Below are 17,200 nucleotides of genomic sequence, written 5' to 3'. Positions count from 1 at the left end.
CAGCTTTTCTATATATCTTGCTTTGTCAAGCGGCAGAAGTTATTCTATATAGGCTATACTGGGTTAACACCATGCATTTTCCAATGTGGCGTAATGGATTGTTTTCCCTCACGCCGACTCCGCCTCCACGCCACGCCCCCAGCTATGACACGACACCGACCACGTCTATAATATCTCCCATTGGGTGTCTCTGACGACCTCTTGTGGAAAAATACTAAAATACTTGTATACTTGTTCACACTTGACCAGCGTCTGTTTTACATTATAATCCTATGGAGTAAACCGTGTTTTCAAAAAAGTCTTGAGCGCTTTTTTAAAAGCCTTTTTCTGTATCTCAGAGCGTATTTTCAAGTTGAAAAAAGTCAAACTTTTCTGATAAAAACGCCCAACGTTACATGCCTAACATGATATTTCATGACTCTTGATGGCCTTACACTAAAAAAAAAAAAGATTATATATGGCACCAAAAATGGTTCTTGGCTCATAATCATAGGGGAACCTTTTCTAGTGCTATATAGCACCAGTTTTGGTGCTTCAGTGGTTCTTCAGCAGTTCTTCAGAGGTGCTATATAGCACCTTAGTCAAAGAACCGCTGAAGAACCTCTGAAGAACCACTGAAGCACCAAAATTGGTGCTATATAGCACTAAAAAAGGTTACCCTATGATTACGAGCCAAGAACCATTTTTGGTGCCATATAGAACCTATTTTTTTTTATAGTGTATAGCTCTATATGGAGCTGTTCTGCTGGGTCCTAAAGTCAATTTCTCTTCAGTATGCGTTCAGATTTTGGTAAAGTTTTAGCATTTTAAGTTTTTTTCTATGTGGACTGAATGAGTTTCGGGGAAGGATGAGGGTTAAACGACTGAATTAAATGTGTCTGTAACTTCAGTAACTATTTTCAGTATTTCAATTACAAGACATAATTCTGTTGTAGTCCTAAACCACGTCCCCTAATGATCTCACTTTCATATGACTGTCATCTCTCCTGTAGGGTCTGTTCGGCAAATCCGTACCAAAGGAGGTTGCCATGATGGCTCTTTTGAGCAAAGGCCCTACCGTTCCTCAACTCGTCAAGCTGCTCGACTGGTACGAGACGCCCGAAGAGTACATCCTGGTCCTAGAGCGGCCCACGGCGTGCCAGGATATGCGGCAGTTCTTACTCAAGCACGGCGGAAGGATCGGGGAATCGTCAGCACGAGCTGTAATGCGGCAGGTGGTCACGGCGGCAAAGATATGCTGTGAGCGGGGAATCTTCCATGGCGATATCAAGTCGGAGAACCTCCTCATCAATGAGAACACCCTGCAGGTCAAGCTCATAGACTTCGGCACTAGTAAGCACTTGAAGAAGTCTGCCTACTCCACATTCAGAGGTATGTATCAGTAGGGCTGGGCACCGAACGGCGATATTTTTATGGTATCGAACGAAAAACTCCGATACTATGAGTATCGAAAAATTATTTATCTTTTGGTGCCAAATTTCGGTTCCAAAAGCCAAGCGGCTTTTATACGCTTATAAAAGTGGATGCCGAGTCAGCAAAGTGCAACATATGCGATAGGTATTGCAACCAAAGGCGCAAAAGGAAAACTTTCTGTGAGACGTACGTTAAAGGGATAGTTCACCCAAAAACGAAAATGTGATGTTTTTCTGCTTACCCCTAAGGCATCCAAGATGTAGGTGTCTTCGTTTCTTCAGTAGAACACAAATGAAGATTTTTAACTCTAACCGTTGCTGTGTGTCATATAATGCTTGTCAATGGAGTCTAATTCAATTAGAGTAAAAAAAACATGGACAGACAACTTAAAATTAAACCCTGCGGCTCGTGACGACACATTGATGTCTTAAGACACAAAACGATCGGTTTCTGAGAGAAACCCAACGGTATTTATGCAATATATCACCTCATATCAGATGAACGCTTCAGCTCTCCAGACTGCCATCACTTCCTGTGAGTGAGGTCAAAATTCCGGCCGGGTCATAGATGTGTATACGTAGATCGAGCTCCTCATTCGATCCTCATTCGAGCGATCCACGCCATGATCCACGCAGGCACTAATGAGGTATCTATGTATATTTCTATGACCCGGACGGAATTTTGACCTGACACACGGGAAGTGAAGGCAGTCTGCAGAGCTGAAGCGTTCGTCTGATATGAGGTGAAATTAATTGACACACAGCAACGGTTGGAGTTAAAAATCTTCATTTGTGTTCTACTGAAGAAATGAAGACACCTACATCTTGGATGCCTTAGGGGTAAGCAGAAAAACATCAAATTTTCGTTTTTGGGTGAACTATCTCTTTAAGTTCACAAACGAGTGAATCACCTCGTGCGCGCTCTCTCTCTCCCTTAAAAAATGCTCAAATGGCTTCACATCAGCGCATCGCATCTGCACTAAAATCGAGCTGCACAGTTGACACAGGATTTGCCACTTGCACAATCGAGGCAGTGTCGCATCGTCACTAAAGTTTATCATTTGCATTTATTTTTAAGTCTTGCCAGTGTTCAAACCGCTCAGCACACACACACACACACACACAGGCCATCTCACAAAAAGCTTGCGAGTACAAATTGGGCTGAAATGGTCAAATACACACAAATGTATGAACTAAATTACCGTCTTGATGAGTAAACCCCGTCGTGACTCGCGAGTGAACGTTTGTGCAACTGCATGTAACCGTATCCATGTTCGCTCTTAAAGTGACAGCTGTCGAATAAACTGCTGCTGTCTCTTTTTTTTAGTTTCTCTTTGTCTTGTGTTGTTTGATTAACCTTTATGACACTCACTGCTCTTGAATGACTATCTTTTGCAACCTTAAGTGTAAGGATTAATCTAATTTCATTTATTCAGGGAAGGCCAATGTTAATTTACATTTGATTCCTTATCAAATGTCTTTAGTATTTCTTACCTCAATACTAATGTTAGACCTACCTGAACATTTGTCTTTAAAAACAAAAATACACTGCATGATCAAATATTTAGGTGAGATAATTATATACATTTATATGACAAGAGTCACCTAAGGGAGGGGGGGGGGGGGGTTCCCCCATTGTCAGAAATAAAATTCAGGCCCTGAATGAATGTCTGTAAAATTCCCTATAAATCATTCTACATGATAAAAAGAAGGCTTCAAATAGATCGTATCGGCAGATACTGCTTCCTGTGATCGGCTCCAAAAATCCTGATCGGAGCACCCTTACAAAAAGCACAACCAGTTTTATTAATAATGTTACCCTGAGTTAGAAGTGTTACTAGAATTAGTTTTAATTAAGGTGAAATATAAAAGTTTTGTGTTTAATGTATTTTTGTTGATTTTGAAATGGATTTTAAAACATATTGTATCGAAAAAAGTATCGCAGTTGGCACCGGATCGAAAGATTTTGAACAATACCCAGCCCTATGTATTAGTATTAGTTGCATTTGAATGAAAAAATGCATTGCCATGCACTAAATCTGCTTCTTTCTTCCAGGCACAAAGGTGTATGCTCCTCCTGAGAGTGTCAATAAAGGGAAGTTCCATGGCAAGCCGAAGCAGCTCGCTGAGATCCTAACAGAGCCCTGGTATACGGAAGAGATCTCCAAAGGTGAGAGCGGGTCCTACAGGAACTTTGATTACTGCTTCAAATAATGTGATCAGTTGCACAAAGTATAAAACGTACAACACTAACCAGACACATCTCTCCCCTCTTCACAGAGTGCCAAGATCTGATCTCCGCATGCATGGAGTGCAATCCCGCCAAGCGGATCGATCTGGAGAAAGTCCTGCTCCACGACTGGTTCCAAGAACTGATCCTGAACTAAAAGTGTTTCCAAGTAAGACACCGCCATGAGGCAGAGCGAGAGACGGAAGAAACCCAGAGAGTAGATACACAAAACACCTTTTGTGCCTGAAAGAAAAAAGCAGAAACAGATGATTCAGAAGAATGAGAAGAAGAAGAAAAGATGCATAGATGCAATTACAGATCCAAGCACAGCGCCTATGCACAAGAAGAAGAAACATTTAAATATTTGTGTGAGTGAGTGTGAGTGTGTGTGAGTGTGAGTGAGTGAGCGTGTGAGTGTATGTGTGTGCGCTTGTGCTTTATAATTTATTTAAAAATATATTTTAAAAAAATTATTATAAAATCAAATGTGTCTTTTATTTTATTTTAATTTTAATTAACATTGTATTCTAATTCCCCTCAGGAATGTTTATTATGCGGCTGCACGTGGGATGGAAAGAGACCACTACAATTATTAAGAGCATTGAAGAAGAACACATTTATACATAGTTAACCAAATCAAAATTTACACACAATGACAAAAAATCTTTTTATTCAGGTGGCATATTGTGCCAATTTACTGACACAGTAACATTTAGCAGACAAGCTTTAGAGTTCTGACGTTCCAGCAAACAGTGACAATTGACCTTCCAGTTTAGAGAATGTTAAGACTGTCCATCCATCCATCCATAGATCCATCCATCCATCCATCCATAGATCCATCCATCCATCCATCCATCCATAGATCCATCCATCCATCCATCCATCCATAGATCCATCCATCCATCCATCCATCCATAGATCCATAGATCCATCCATCCATCCATCCATCCATAGATCCATAGATCCATCCATCCATCCATCCATCCATCCATAGATCCATAGATCCATCCATAGATCCATAGATCCATCCATCCATCCATCCATCCATAGATCCATAGATCCATCCATCCATCCATCCATCCATAGATCCATAGATCCATCCATCCATAGATCCATCCATCCATCCATCCATAGATCCATCCATCCATCCATAGATCCATCCATCCATAGATCCATCCATCCATCCATCCATAGATCCATCCATCCATCCATAGATCCATCCATCCATCCATCCATAGATCCATCCATAGATCCATAGATCCATCCATCCATAGATCCATCCATCCATCCATCCATCCATAGATCCATCCATCCATCCATAGATCCATAGATCCATCCATCCATAGATCCATCCATCCATCCATCCATCCATAGATCCATCCATCCATCCATAGATCCATAGATCCATCCATCCATAGATCCATCCATCCATCCATCCATAGATCCATCCATCCATCCATAGATCCATCCATCCATCCATCCATAGATCCTTCCATCCATCCATCCATCCATAGATCCATCCATCCATCCATAGATCCATCCATCCATCCATCCATAGATCCATCCATCCATCCATCCATAGATCCATCCATCCATCCATAGATCCATCCATAGATCCATCCATCCATCCATAGATCCATCCATAGATCCATCCATCCATCCATCCATCCATCCATCCATCCATAGATCCATCCATCCATCCATAGATCCATCCATCCATCCATCCATAGATCCATCCATCCATCCATCCATAGATCCATCCATCCATAGATCCATCCATCCATCCATAGATCCATCCATCCATAGATCCATCCATCCATCCATAGATCCATCCCTCCATCCATCCATCCATCCATAGATCCATCCATCCATCCATCCATAGATCCATCCCTCCATCCATCCATCCATCCATCCATAGATCCATCCATCCATCCATCCATAGATCCATCCATCCATCCATCCATCCATCCATATATCCATCCATAGATCCATCCATCCATCCATCCATACATACATACATACATACATACATCCATAGATCCATCCATCCATCCATAGATCCATCCATCCATCCATCCATAGATCCATCCATCCATCCGTCCATAGATCCATCCATCCATCCATAGATCCATCCATCCATCCATAGATCCATCCATCCATCCATCCATAGATCCATCCATCCATCCGTCCATAGATCCATCCATCCATCCATAGATCCATCCATCCATCCATAGATCCATCCATCCATCCATAGATCCATCCATCCATCCATCCATAGATCCATCCATCCATCCAGTAGTAACCTAGAATACTGTCTAACACTTGATGGCTGCTCTGTCAAGTCCTCGTCATCAGTGAGGAACCTGGGTGTGCTCTTTGATACCAATCTTCCATTTGAAAGCCACGTTTCCAGCAGCTTGAGTTCTTACTAGAAACAGGAAGTGTGACCATATTAGCCCGGTTCTGTCAACACTGCACTGGCTCCCTATTAAACATCAGATATATTTTAAAATCTTGCTTATTACTTACAAAGCACTAAATGGTTTATCTCCCCAGTACTTGAGCGAGCTCTTAACGCATTATAGTCCTTCACGTCTATTGCGATCTCACTCTGGCCTAGAATATCAAAAACAACTGCTGGCGGTCAATCCTTCTCCTATTTAGCACCTAAACTTCTTCCTAGCATTGTTCGCGAAGCAGACACACTCTATCAGTTCAAATCTAGACTAAAAATGACAGTTAAATGATTGTTAGGCTGCATTAACTAGGTCAGCCGGAACGGGAACACTTCCCATAACACCTGATGTACTCGTCACATCATAAGGAGAATGGCATCTACGCTAATATTAGTCTCTGTGTTTATCTCGAGGTTTACTGTAGTCTGCCGGATCCGGGCCGTATCCAGATCAGATGGTGGACCTGCGCCTGGACACGACCACACCAAGAGATTGTGTCAACTAGACTCTCACTGATCCTCAACAAGCCCGTCTCAGGTGTGATGATTCTGAACAAATATTCTGAATGCAGCTTCAACTCGAGCTCTGATATACCCCCACAGTGACTAAATATAGGATATGATTGTAGGGCAAGGTACCTAAGATGAAGGTGGAGGTGATGGGATGCTGGAACAGCTGAGACTGAGGAGAGGTAAGCAGCTGCTTATATACTCTGGCTGCTGATTGACAGATTAGATGGGCTCGCTCTTCCCTAAATTACGTGTAGGAACTTCACTAATTCATCTTTGTCATCAGGATACGTACCGGAAACTTTTAAGCTGGCTATATTTAAACCGCATATAAAAAAACCCACAACTTGACCCTACATTAGCCAATTACAGGCCGATTTCAAATCTACTCTTTCGGTCAAAGATACTAGAAAAGGCAGTGTCCTCACAACTATGCTCCTTTTTAGAAAGAAATGGTATCTGTGAGGATTTCCAGTCTGTATCATAGTACTGAGACTGCTCTTATCAGAGTTACAAATGATTTACTCTTATCATCCGACCGTCATCTTATCATCAAAACTCTGGCCAGTTGATAATACCTAGAATATCAAAATCAACTGCAGGTGGTCGATCCTTCTACTATTTAGCACCTAAACTCTGGAACAGTCTTCCTAGCATTGTTCGGGAAGCAGACGCACTCTGTCAGTTTAAATCTAAACTAAAATTATATTCGATGATCGCTGGGAATTATTCGATTTTTATTAGAAAATCCTCCCCCGCATGCACGCATGTAAAGGCTACCAACATATAAACAGAGAGAGACAGGGAGAGAGACCATTCACGCCCTCAATCTGTATGATAACAAACTGTTTCATTCATTAGGGAATTGGCTATATCAATTAACCATATAATTATTGTAACATGCTGAAACATATGACCGTTATTTGACATCGCCCCAAGTTACCGTAACCGTTATATATGCTACAAGTCTATAGTGTGCACGTGAGACGGTGTGTTCTTCTGTTGTCTCAGGGTGTTTTTACACTGGCAGTTTAGTTCGAAATGGGGCACAGTTTGCATGAAAAATTGCTAATGTGAAAGCTTTCATACAGAGCTGAGGTACCGAACCCGAGAACACACAACCGGAGTTCGGTTGCTCTCTGAGCTGTGCCACGATTCACGTGAATGCGAAAACAACACTCGGCTGCGCACTTGTCCAGGAAGAAAAGTAACCAGCGCATGCGTTTTAGCCGATTACAATGACATTAGTTCAATAACATACATGTAAGTGATGATAGTGTTGATGATTCACCTTTAGAGACGATCGCGAGAGTGAGCCTGCAGTGTATTTGCACATAGTGCAATCAGGGCAGCAAATGAATGGCAATTCCCCGTCTCCTCAAAAGAGTCAGTTTGCATGCAGCAAAGCCGCCTTCAAGCGACACACATACACTCTAAAAAATGCTGTGTTAAAAATAACCCAGGTTGGGTTGAAAATGGACTAACCCAGCAATTGGGTTGTTTTAACCCAGCATTTGGGTTGGGTTAAATCTATGCTAATGTTAGTCTGTCTGTGTCATCCTTAAGGCTTGTACACACCGGGACGAATATCGCGCGCACTTATCGCCAGCATTTTTCGTGACGTTTCTCGGCACGTCTTGAGTGTTCACACCCAATCGATTTTCACTGGCGATGTGCCGAATGAACGTGCAAATTCAGTAGATGGCGCTCCCCAGAGATGTTCACAAGTCTTTCATCTAGAGTCCGAGTCAAGTCTCAAGTCATTTTATGTCTTACAAAAAAAATATATCATATTCAAAAATCCTTCTTTTTTTTATAGACAAAACATGACCTTTCTATCATCTGTTTTGTTTGTAATAAAAGTCCTAAGATGTCAGGGATACATCCAGCCTTACGTTATAAATTATAATCCATTACAATGTAAAATTCACGTTTGTTACACAGCGTTGTTACTGATTGACACGATAATAAATCCATATGTGAGAACAAATGGCACGATGGATCTTGTCATGTTTCATGGGACTCTTATGACGCACGCAATACACGGAAAGCCGTAATGAAATTCTACAACAAGGGTCCGATCTACCACATCACGTACATGTGAAGCAGATATTATAACATTCAAATAAAGATTTTTTACATTTTTTTCGATAGATAAGGATTAAAGACTTGAGTTGTTTTTTGAGTCTTTTTTGTCGAGTCGAGATAAAAGTCTGAAGTCATTTCAGGTCGAGTCCCGAGTCAAGTCTGAAGTCTCATAAAATGCGACTCGAGAGTCCGAGTCACTAACTCGAGTGCCCATCTCTGGCGCTCCTGGTACACAAGGTGGTGCTGCGCCACTTAACGCTTCTCACACTCGCTTGTCACACAGAAGAAGAAGAGAGACATTATTTACGTGCTTGCCAAAACTATAGACATATTATGTCTATGGCCAAAACCATTCACACACTTTTTGCTAACTGGCAAGTAGCATTAGCAGCTCATCTTCATCTTTGTCTACTAACTTCCTCTTCGTGGTATCAATGTGTGCTCGGCAAGACCGTTTTGTGCTTGAGCGTCACCAAGTGGTGTTTTAGTGTAACTTCAGCAGCTCCAGGCACGTGAACTATAGCGCCGATCTCATTGGTCGGACAGTTTTTAACGTGCTGCGTCAAAACAAAAGAACGAACCCGAAGCGTTTTTTTAAATGACGCTTTTACGCCTGCCGTTTTTCGCGTCGGTGTGCACACTCACATTTGTTTAGTCACGAGGCGTTAAACGTTGGCGATAAACGCGCGCGAAAATCGCCCCGGTGTGAACAGGCCTTTATCCCGAAGATAGCATAGTTAGATGGATCCGGGCCATATCCAGATCAGGTGGTGCACCTCTACCTAGACACGACCACAACGCATCCTTGAATGTCAGCAGAGACCATGTGAAGGCCTGCATTTTTACATTTTCAAAAAACGTCACTTAGTATGATTTATAAGCACACACACACACACACAGAGTTTGAGAGAGTCTGAAGATGGTCAGTTGGGCAGTAATGGAGAGGAACCTGTGCTGACGAGAGCAGCACCTGCTCACAGCAGGCGCTCAGGATACACAAGACACGGCAACTGAGCGAATAACCACTCTAACACTGGCTCTGAAGCAGAGCAAGAGCAGATAGTCCACGTCAGCAACACACAGCAAGAGAGAGAGTGGGATTTATCAACAGAAAAAGATAGAATCCTGTTTTTATAATAATGCTTTTATGGAGATATGATACTGATTTAGCTGTTTGTCCCAGAATTGTGCATTATTTTGAATTTCGATAACACTTTATTTGGACCCACTTTATATTAGGTGGCCTTAACTACTATGTACTAACATTTTAATAAATAATTTGATACAACGCACTTATTGTGTACATACATGTTTTTACATTGTACTTACATTTTAAAAAATACGTGCATGTAATTACATCTGTAATTAACTTCTGTAGTTACATTTGTAATTACACAGTTGACACTTCCCTTACACCTAACCCTACCCTTAAACTTACCCATACCACCACACCTGTCCCTAACCCTACTCTTAAACTTACCCATACCACCACACCTGTCCCTAACTTTACCCTTAAACTTACCCATACCACCACACCTGTCTCTAACTTTACCCTTAAACTTACCCATACCACCACACATGTCCCTAACTTTACCCTTAAACTTACCCATGCCACCACACCTGTGCCTAACTTTACCCTTAAACTTACCCATACCACCACACCTGCCCCTAACCCTACTCTTAAACTTACCCATACCACCACACCTGTCCCTAACTTTACCCTTAAACTTACCCATACCACCACACCTGCCCATAACCCTACTCTTAAACTTACCCATACCACCACACCTGCCCCTAACCCTACTCTTAAACCTACCCATACCACCAAGCCTGTCCCTAACTTTACCCTTAAACTTACCCATACCACCACACTTGCCCCTAACCCTACTCTTAACCTTACCCATACCACCACACCTGTCCCTAACCCTACTCTTGAACTTACCCATATCACCACACCTGTCCCTAACTTTACCCTTAAACTTACCCATACCACCACACCTGTCCCTAACCCTACTCTTGAACTTACCCATATCACCACACCTGTCCCTAACTTTACCCTTAAACTTACCCATACCACCACACCTGTGCCTAACTTTACCCTTAAACTTACCCATACCACCACACCTGCCCCTAACCCTACTCTTAAACTTACCCATACCACCACACCTGTCCCTAACTTTACCCTTAAACTTACCCATACCACCACACCTGCCCCTAACCCTACTCTTAAACTTACCCATACCACCACACCTGTCCCTAACTTTACCCTTAAACTTACCCATACCACCACACCTGCCCCTAACCCTACTCTTAAACTTACCCATACCACCACACCTGTCCCTAACTTTACCCTTAAACTCACCCATACCACCACACCTGCCCCTAACCCTACTCTTAAACTTACCCATACCACCACACCTGCCCCTAACCCTACCCTTAAACTTACCCATACCACCACACCTGTGCCTAACTTTACCCTTAAACTTACCCATACCACCACACCTGCCCCTAACCCTACTCTTAAACTTACCCATACCACCACACCTGTCCCTAACTTTACTCTTAAACTTACCCATACCACCACACCTGCCCCTAACCCTACTCTTAAACTTACCCATACCACCACACCTGTCCCTAACTTTACCCTTAAATTTACCCATACCACCACACTTGCCCCTAACCCTACTCTTAAACTTACCCATACCACCACACCTGTCCCTAACCCTACTCTTAAACTTACCCATATCACCACACATGTCCCTAACTTTACCCTTAAACTTACCCATACCACCACACCTGTCCCTAACTTTACCCTTAAACTTACCCATACCACCACACCTGCCCCTAACCCTACTCTTAAACTTACCCATACCACCACACCTGTCCCTAACCCTACTCTTAAACTTACCCATACCACCACACCTGTCTCTAACTTTACCCTTAAACTTACCCATACCACCACTCCTGCCCCTAACCCTACTCTTAAACTTACCCATACCACCACTCCTGTCCCTAACCCTACTCTTAAACTTACCCATATCACCACACCTGTCCCTAACTTTACCCTTAAACTTAACCATATCACCACACATGTCCCTAACCCTACTCTTAAACTTACCCATACCACCACACCTGTCCCTAATCCTACTCTTAAACTTACCCATATCACCACACCTGTCCCTAACCCTACTCTTAAACTTACCCATATCACCACACCTGTCCCTAACTTTACCCTTAAACTTACCCATATCACCACACCTGTCCCTAACCCTACTCTTAAACTTACCCATACCACCACACCTGTACCTAACCCTACTCTTAAACTTACCCATACCACCACACCTGTCCCTAACCCTACTCTTAAACTTACCCATATCACCACACCTGTCCCTAACCCTACTCTTAAACTTACCCATACCACCACACCTGTCCCTAACTTTACTCTTAAACTTACCCATACCACCACACCTGTCCCTTACTTTACCCTTAAACTTACCCATACCACCACACCTGTCCCTAACCCTACTCTTAAACTTACCCATACCACCACACCTGTCCCTAACCCTACTCTTAAACTTACCCATACCACCACACCTGTCCCTGACTTTACCCTTAAACTTACCCATACCACCACACCTGTCCCTAACTTTACCCTTAAACTTACCCATACCACCACACCTGTCCCTAACCCTACCCTTAAACTTACCCATATCACCACACCTGTCCCTAACTTTACCCTTAAACTTAACCATACAACCACACCTCTCCCTAACCCTACTCTTAAACTTACCCATACCACCACACCAGCCCCTAACTTTACTCTTAAACTTACCCATACCACCACACCTGTCCCTGACTTTACCCTTAAACTTACCCATATCACCACACCTGTCCCTAACCCTACCCTTAAACTTACCCATATCACCACACCTGTCCCTAACTTTACCCTTAAACTTAACCATACCACCACACCTGTCCCTAACCCTACTCTTAAACTTACCCATACCACCACACCTGTCCCTAACCCTACTCTTAAACTTACCCATACCACCACACCTGTCCCTAACCCTACCCTTAAACTTACCCATATCACCACACCTGTCCCTAACCCTACTCTTAAACTTACCCATACCACCACACCTGTCCCTAACCCTACTCTTAAACTTACCCATACCACCACACCTGTCCCTAACCCTACTCTTAAACTTACCCATACCACCACACCTGTCCCTAACCCTACTCTTAAACTTACCCATACCACCACACCTGTCCCTAACCCTACCCTTAAACTTACCCATACCACCACACCTGTCCCTAACCCTACTCTTAAACTTACCCATACCACCACACCTGTCCCTAACCCTACTCTTAAACTTATCCACACCACCACACCTGTCCCTAACCCTACTCTTAAACTTACCCATACCACCACACCTGTCCCTAACTCTACCCGTATCCCACCTCAATATCAGCAAAGGTGCTTTGCAATACAATTTGAACAGAGTAAGTACATTGTACTTATTTTTTTATGTAAGTACATAGTACTTAAGGCCACCTAATATAAAGTGGGGCCCTTTATTTTAATGTGTCCTTGTTACACGTTGCATGTATTTACAATATTACACGCAACTAACCCTGAACCAAACCATAAACCCTAACTCTATAGTAAGCACATGTTGTTAATTAATATTACTCAGTACTTATAGTTACACTGTAACAGGGACACATTCAAATAAAGTGTAACCAGAATTTCTTTGAACGGACATGGTAACACTTTATAATAACTACACGCTATGACGCATTAGTAAAGCATTAGTAAATAGTTAATTCATCATTTATAAAGCATTAATAGACATTAATAGGCAGTTTATAAATACAGCTATACACACTTTATTCTGGATTTATAAGCATATCTATAATGTGTTTAATAATTGTATTTTCATACTTTATAAATGATCAATTTATCATTTCTAAATTAAGTATTACATTATTTACAAATCAGTTATTTAGGAGTTGTCAGTGGTTCATCAGATCATTTAGAAAGTGTAAGTAAAGGATTAACTAACTATTTAAATATACATTTGCACATCTTATTATTTAGACATATAGTAATAATTACCCAGTGTGTTAATAAATGTTTTATAAACATGTATTTCTACTGTAATTCATGATTAATTCAGGTAGTTATAAAACATTTAGTAGTCGTCAGTAACTATTTCTGTGAGCTCATCTAAAGTGAGGACGATTTATGCCTCGTAAAGCTTTTACAAAAGAGATTTAAAGACTCAGTTCTCTTCTGAACACAACACTGATGAATATAGCACATATAAATATTTATTTCAAAATGCAAAAATGAAGACAAGTGTACAACTAGTAACTTAATATAAAATTCAAATTAAACCTCTTCAATGTCATAGAAAATAATATTCCTGTAGACCGCCAGAAACCATAACTGCAGTCAAATGAGACTAAGCCTCTGCAATCTGATATAAAAATACATTTCTGTAAAGTGTGAACATTGCTGAATAAAAATGTACCAGTGGATTACACTTGATTACAGGAGTGCCAAAACACAACAAATACAATTTAGATAAAACAATAATAATATAATAAAATATTTTGCAGTGTCAAAACAGTACTAACTTTAAAACATTAGAGAACAGCAGAGCAGAAGAGAACTGAGAACAAAAGCTTTACGAGGCATAAATCGTCCTCACTTTAGATGAGCTGACAGAAATACTGACAACTGCTAAATGTTTTATAACTACCTGAATTAATCATGAATTACAGTAGGAATACATGTTTATAAAGCATTTATTAACACACTGAGTAGCTATTACTATATGTCTAAATAATAAGATGTTTAAATGTACATTTAAATAGTTTATTAATCCTTTTTCTTACACTTTCTAAATGATCTGATGAACCACTGACAACTCCTAAACCACTGGTTTGTAAATAATGTAATACTTAATTTAGAAATGATAAATTGATCATTTAAAAAATATGAAAATACAATTATTAAACACATTATAGATATGCTCATAAATCAAGAATAAAGTGTGTATAGCTGTATTTATAAACTGCCTATTAATGTCTATCAATGCTTTATAAATGATGAATGAACTATTTACTAATGCTTAACTAATACTTCATAGCGTGTAGTTATTAAAAAGTGTTAACGATAAATTATATATGCAGTATACACATGCAAGTATTTCTTATACATGCAGGTGTGTGTATTTATATATACATCATATTCAATACATACCATTTAACTACGGTTTTCGGTTCGGTTCGGTTCTGATGGCTTGTCACATCAGTTTTTTGCTATTCTATTCTTAGGCGACAGGAACAGCAAGAGGTTAAAGAGAAAAAAAGACTTTTTTAATTGCAATACTCTTTCTTTATTTTACCTAAAAGAATTGAAAAACCTTACTTAAACTTAAAACTTTACTTTAAAAAAACCCTTGTACACATTCCTAGTGATTTTATAATATATATATATATCAGATTTACACTGGCAGCTCAGAGCTGTACAGCAGCATTTAAGTATGAAATTGAATGAATAAATGTAAAAATAAAACACAACATAGACTTCACTATAAAATATACACTGATTCTTATTAAAGCTACTGTATTAAAGTTTTTCAGTCAAGAGCAGTGAGTGATTTTCTATTTGTCTTTTGTTGTTGTATTAACATTAAATGGATAGTTCACTCAAAAATGAGAAATGAATACAGGTTTGGAACAATATTAGAGTGAGTAAATAATGACATAATTTTAGAAGTGAACTGTCCCTTTAAGGACCGCGTGTTCACTATAGGCTGCGCCGCTGTCAATGTAAGACCTGCGTGCATCTAATACAGACACGCGCCCATTTTAATTTCACTTTAGACATAACAGACTGTGTTTATGTAAACCTTGTGTGTATTTGACAGTATTAGTGCAGTAAGACGAATATTTAGTCCAGTAATCGCGTGTTTGACAAGCGTTTAGTGCGCGCGCTCTGAAAAGCTCATGTTTAAACCGCGCACACGCCGGCAAGGCTTTAAAATGCATGCAAATAATGAACTTTGGTGATTGTGAATATAGTGTTCTGTGAGTATAACTCTACCACTAACATGTGATGTGAATGTATGTCGCGTTGTTCAGTATATTGGGTTGAAGGCAAAATATAGAATTTGTAGAAAAATACTTAATTAAATGCAAAACCGAAAAACCGCAATTCGCAGGCGCGTATTGAACCGTGAAGGCCGTACCGAACGGTTCAATATTATATTGAGAATTGTGGCATCCCTAATACATAATAATTATACACAGTACACACTCATATATTATGTAAACACAAACTTTTATTTTGGATGCGATTAATCATGATTCATTTTTCCCCAGTACTAATTTTTTAATTATTGGGTAACTTATTTATTAATTTTTTTGTCTTGACCATAGATGTCACAAAATCTCATCTCAACACATTTGATGTGCTCTTCTTAATTTTGTTATTTTGTGTATTTGTGAGATTTAGTGAAAACGATTTTGAGGTTAAGGTATCTTCAAAATGAGTTACAGGCGTGCAAACTGCAAACCCCCAAGAAGTGCTTTTTCCCATTTTTGAACTGTCACCACTGGCATATAATGCAACAAAGATTGCTAAAGTCAACAGATTTAACTAATAGACCTGCCAATCTCTGTGTGATGATAAAATAATGATGCAGCCATCTTTCTAAAGCCATTTCTACACCCCTGTGAAAATTGTCATTCTGACCCCACTACAAAATATTGAATTACTCAGAAAATATACATCCATCACATTTAATATTTTGTCTTTTTTCTTCATTTATGTTTGTCTTTCTTCAAACAAAATGAATAAAATCGAGCCGGAAAAGTTTCTGAAATTTGGTTGATTTTGACACGGAATGACCCAAATGTGTTTGTCTGAGAGCCTTTTATACACACACTTAACACATGACATACACTGTTTGGTACAGTAGAAATATTTTGAGTGTCCCTCATTCTGTCCCTTATTTTCCTATAAAGAACCACGATTGTCCCTTATTTTCTTTTCCAGAAGTTGGCAACCCTAGTTCCTAGCCATATCGACTCTTCACTTTCCGTCGGTCTTAGAACACGATGTAACTACAGAAGAGTCGAGTTTTAAATAAGAAAAGTATCGAAACTCTTTGGTCATTTTTGAGCGAGATGCTAACGGTCTAATCAGATTCAATGATCTATGCTAAGCTATGCTAAAAGTGCTACGGCCAGACCCGGAGATCGGCTGAATGGATTCAAAAACGGTAAAACTCAACGGTTTAACTCTAGGAAAGACGGAAAATGAGCCTATTTTCAAAAAAAGTGTCGTGTTCCTTTAAAATGGTAAGAATAACATGTTGAATGACAGTATATTGAAAAAATCTGTAAAATATGATTCCAAATTGTATGTAAAATTACACATTATTCTGTAAAAATACAGAACATCTCTTAAAAAACAGAAATTTGATGTAA

This window comes from Gobio gobio, assembly GCF_949357685.1.
Source record: "Gobio gobio genome assembly, chromosome: 15".
NCBI classification, from domain to species: Eukaryota; Metazoa; Chordata; class Actinopteri; order Cypriniformes; family Gobionidae; genus Gobio; species Gobio gobio.
This window is presented reverse-complemented; position numbering follows the sequence as displayed.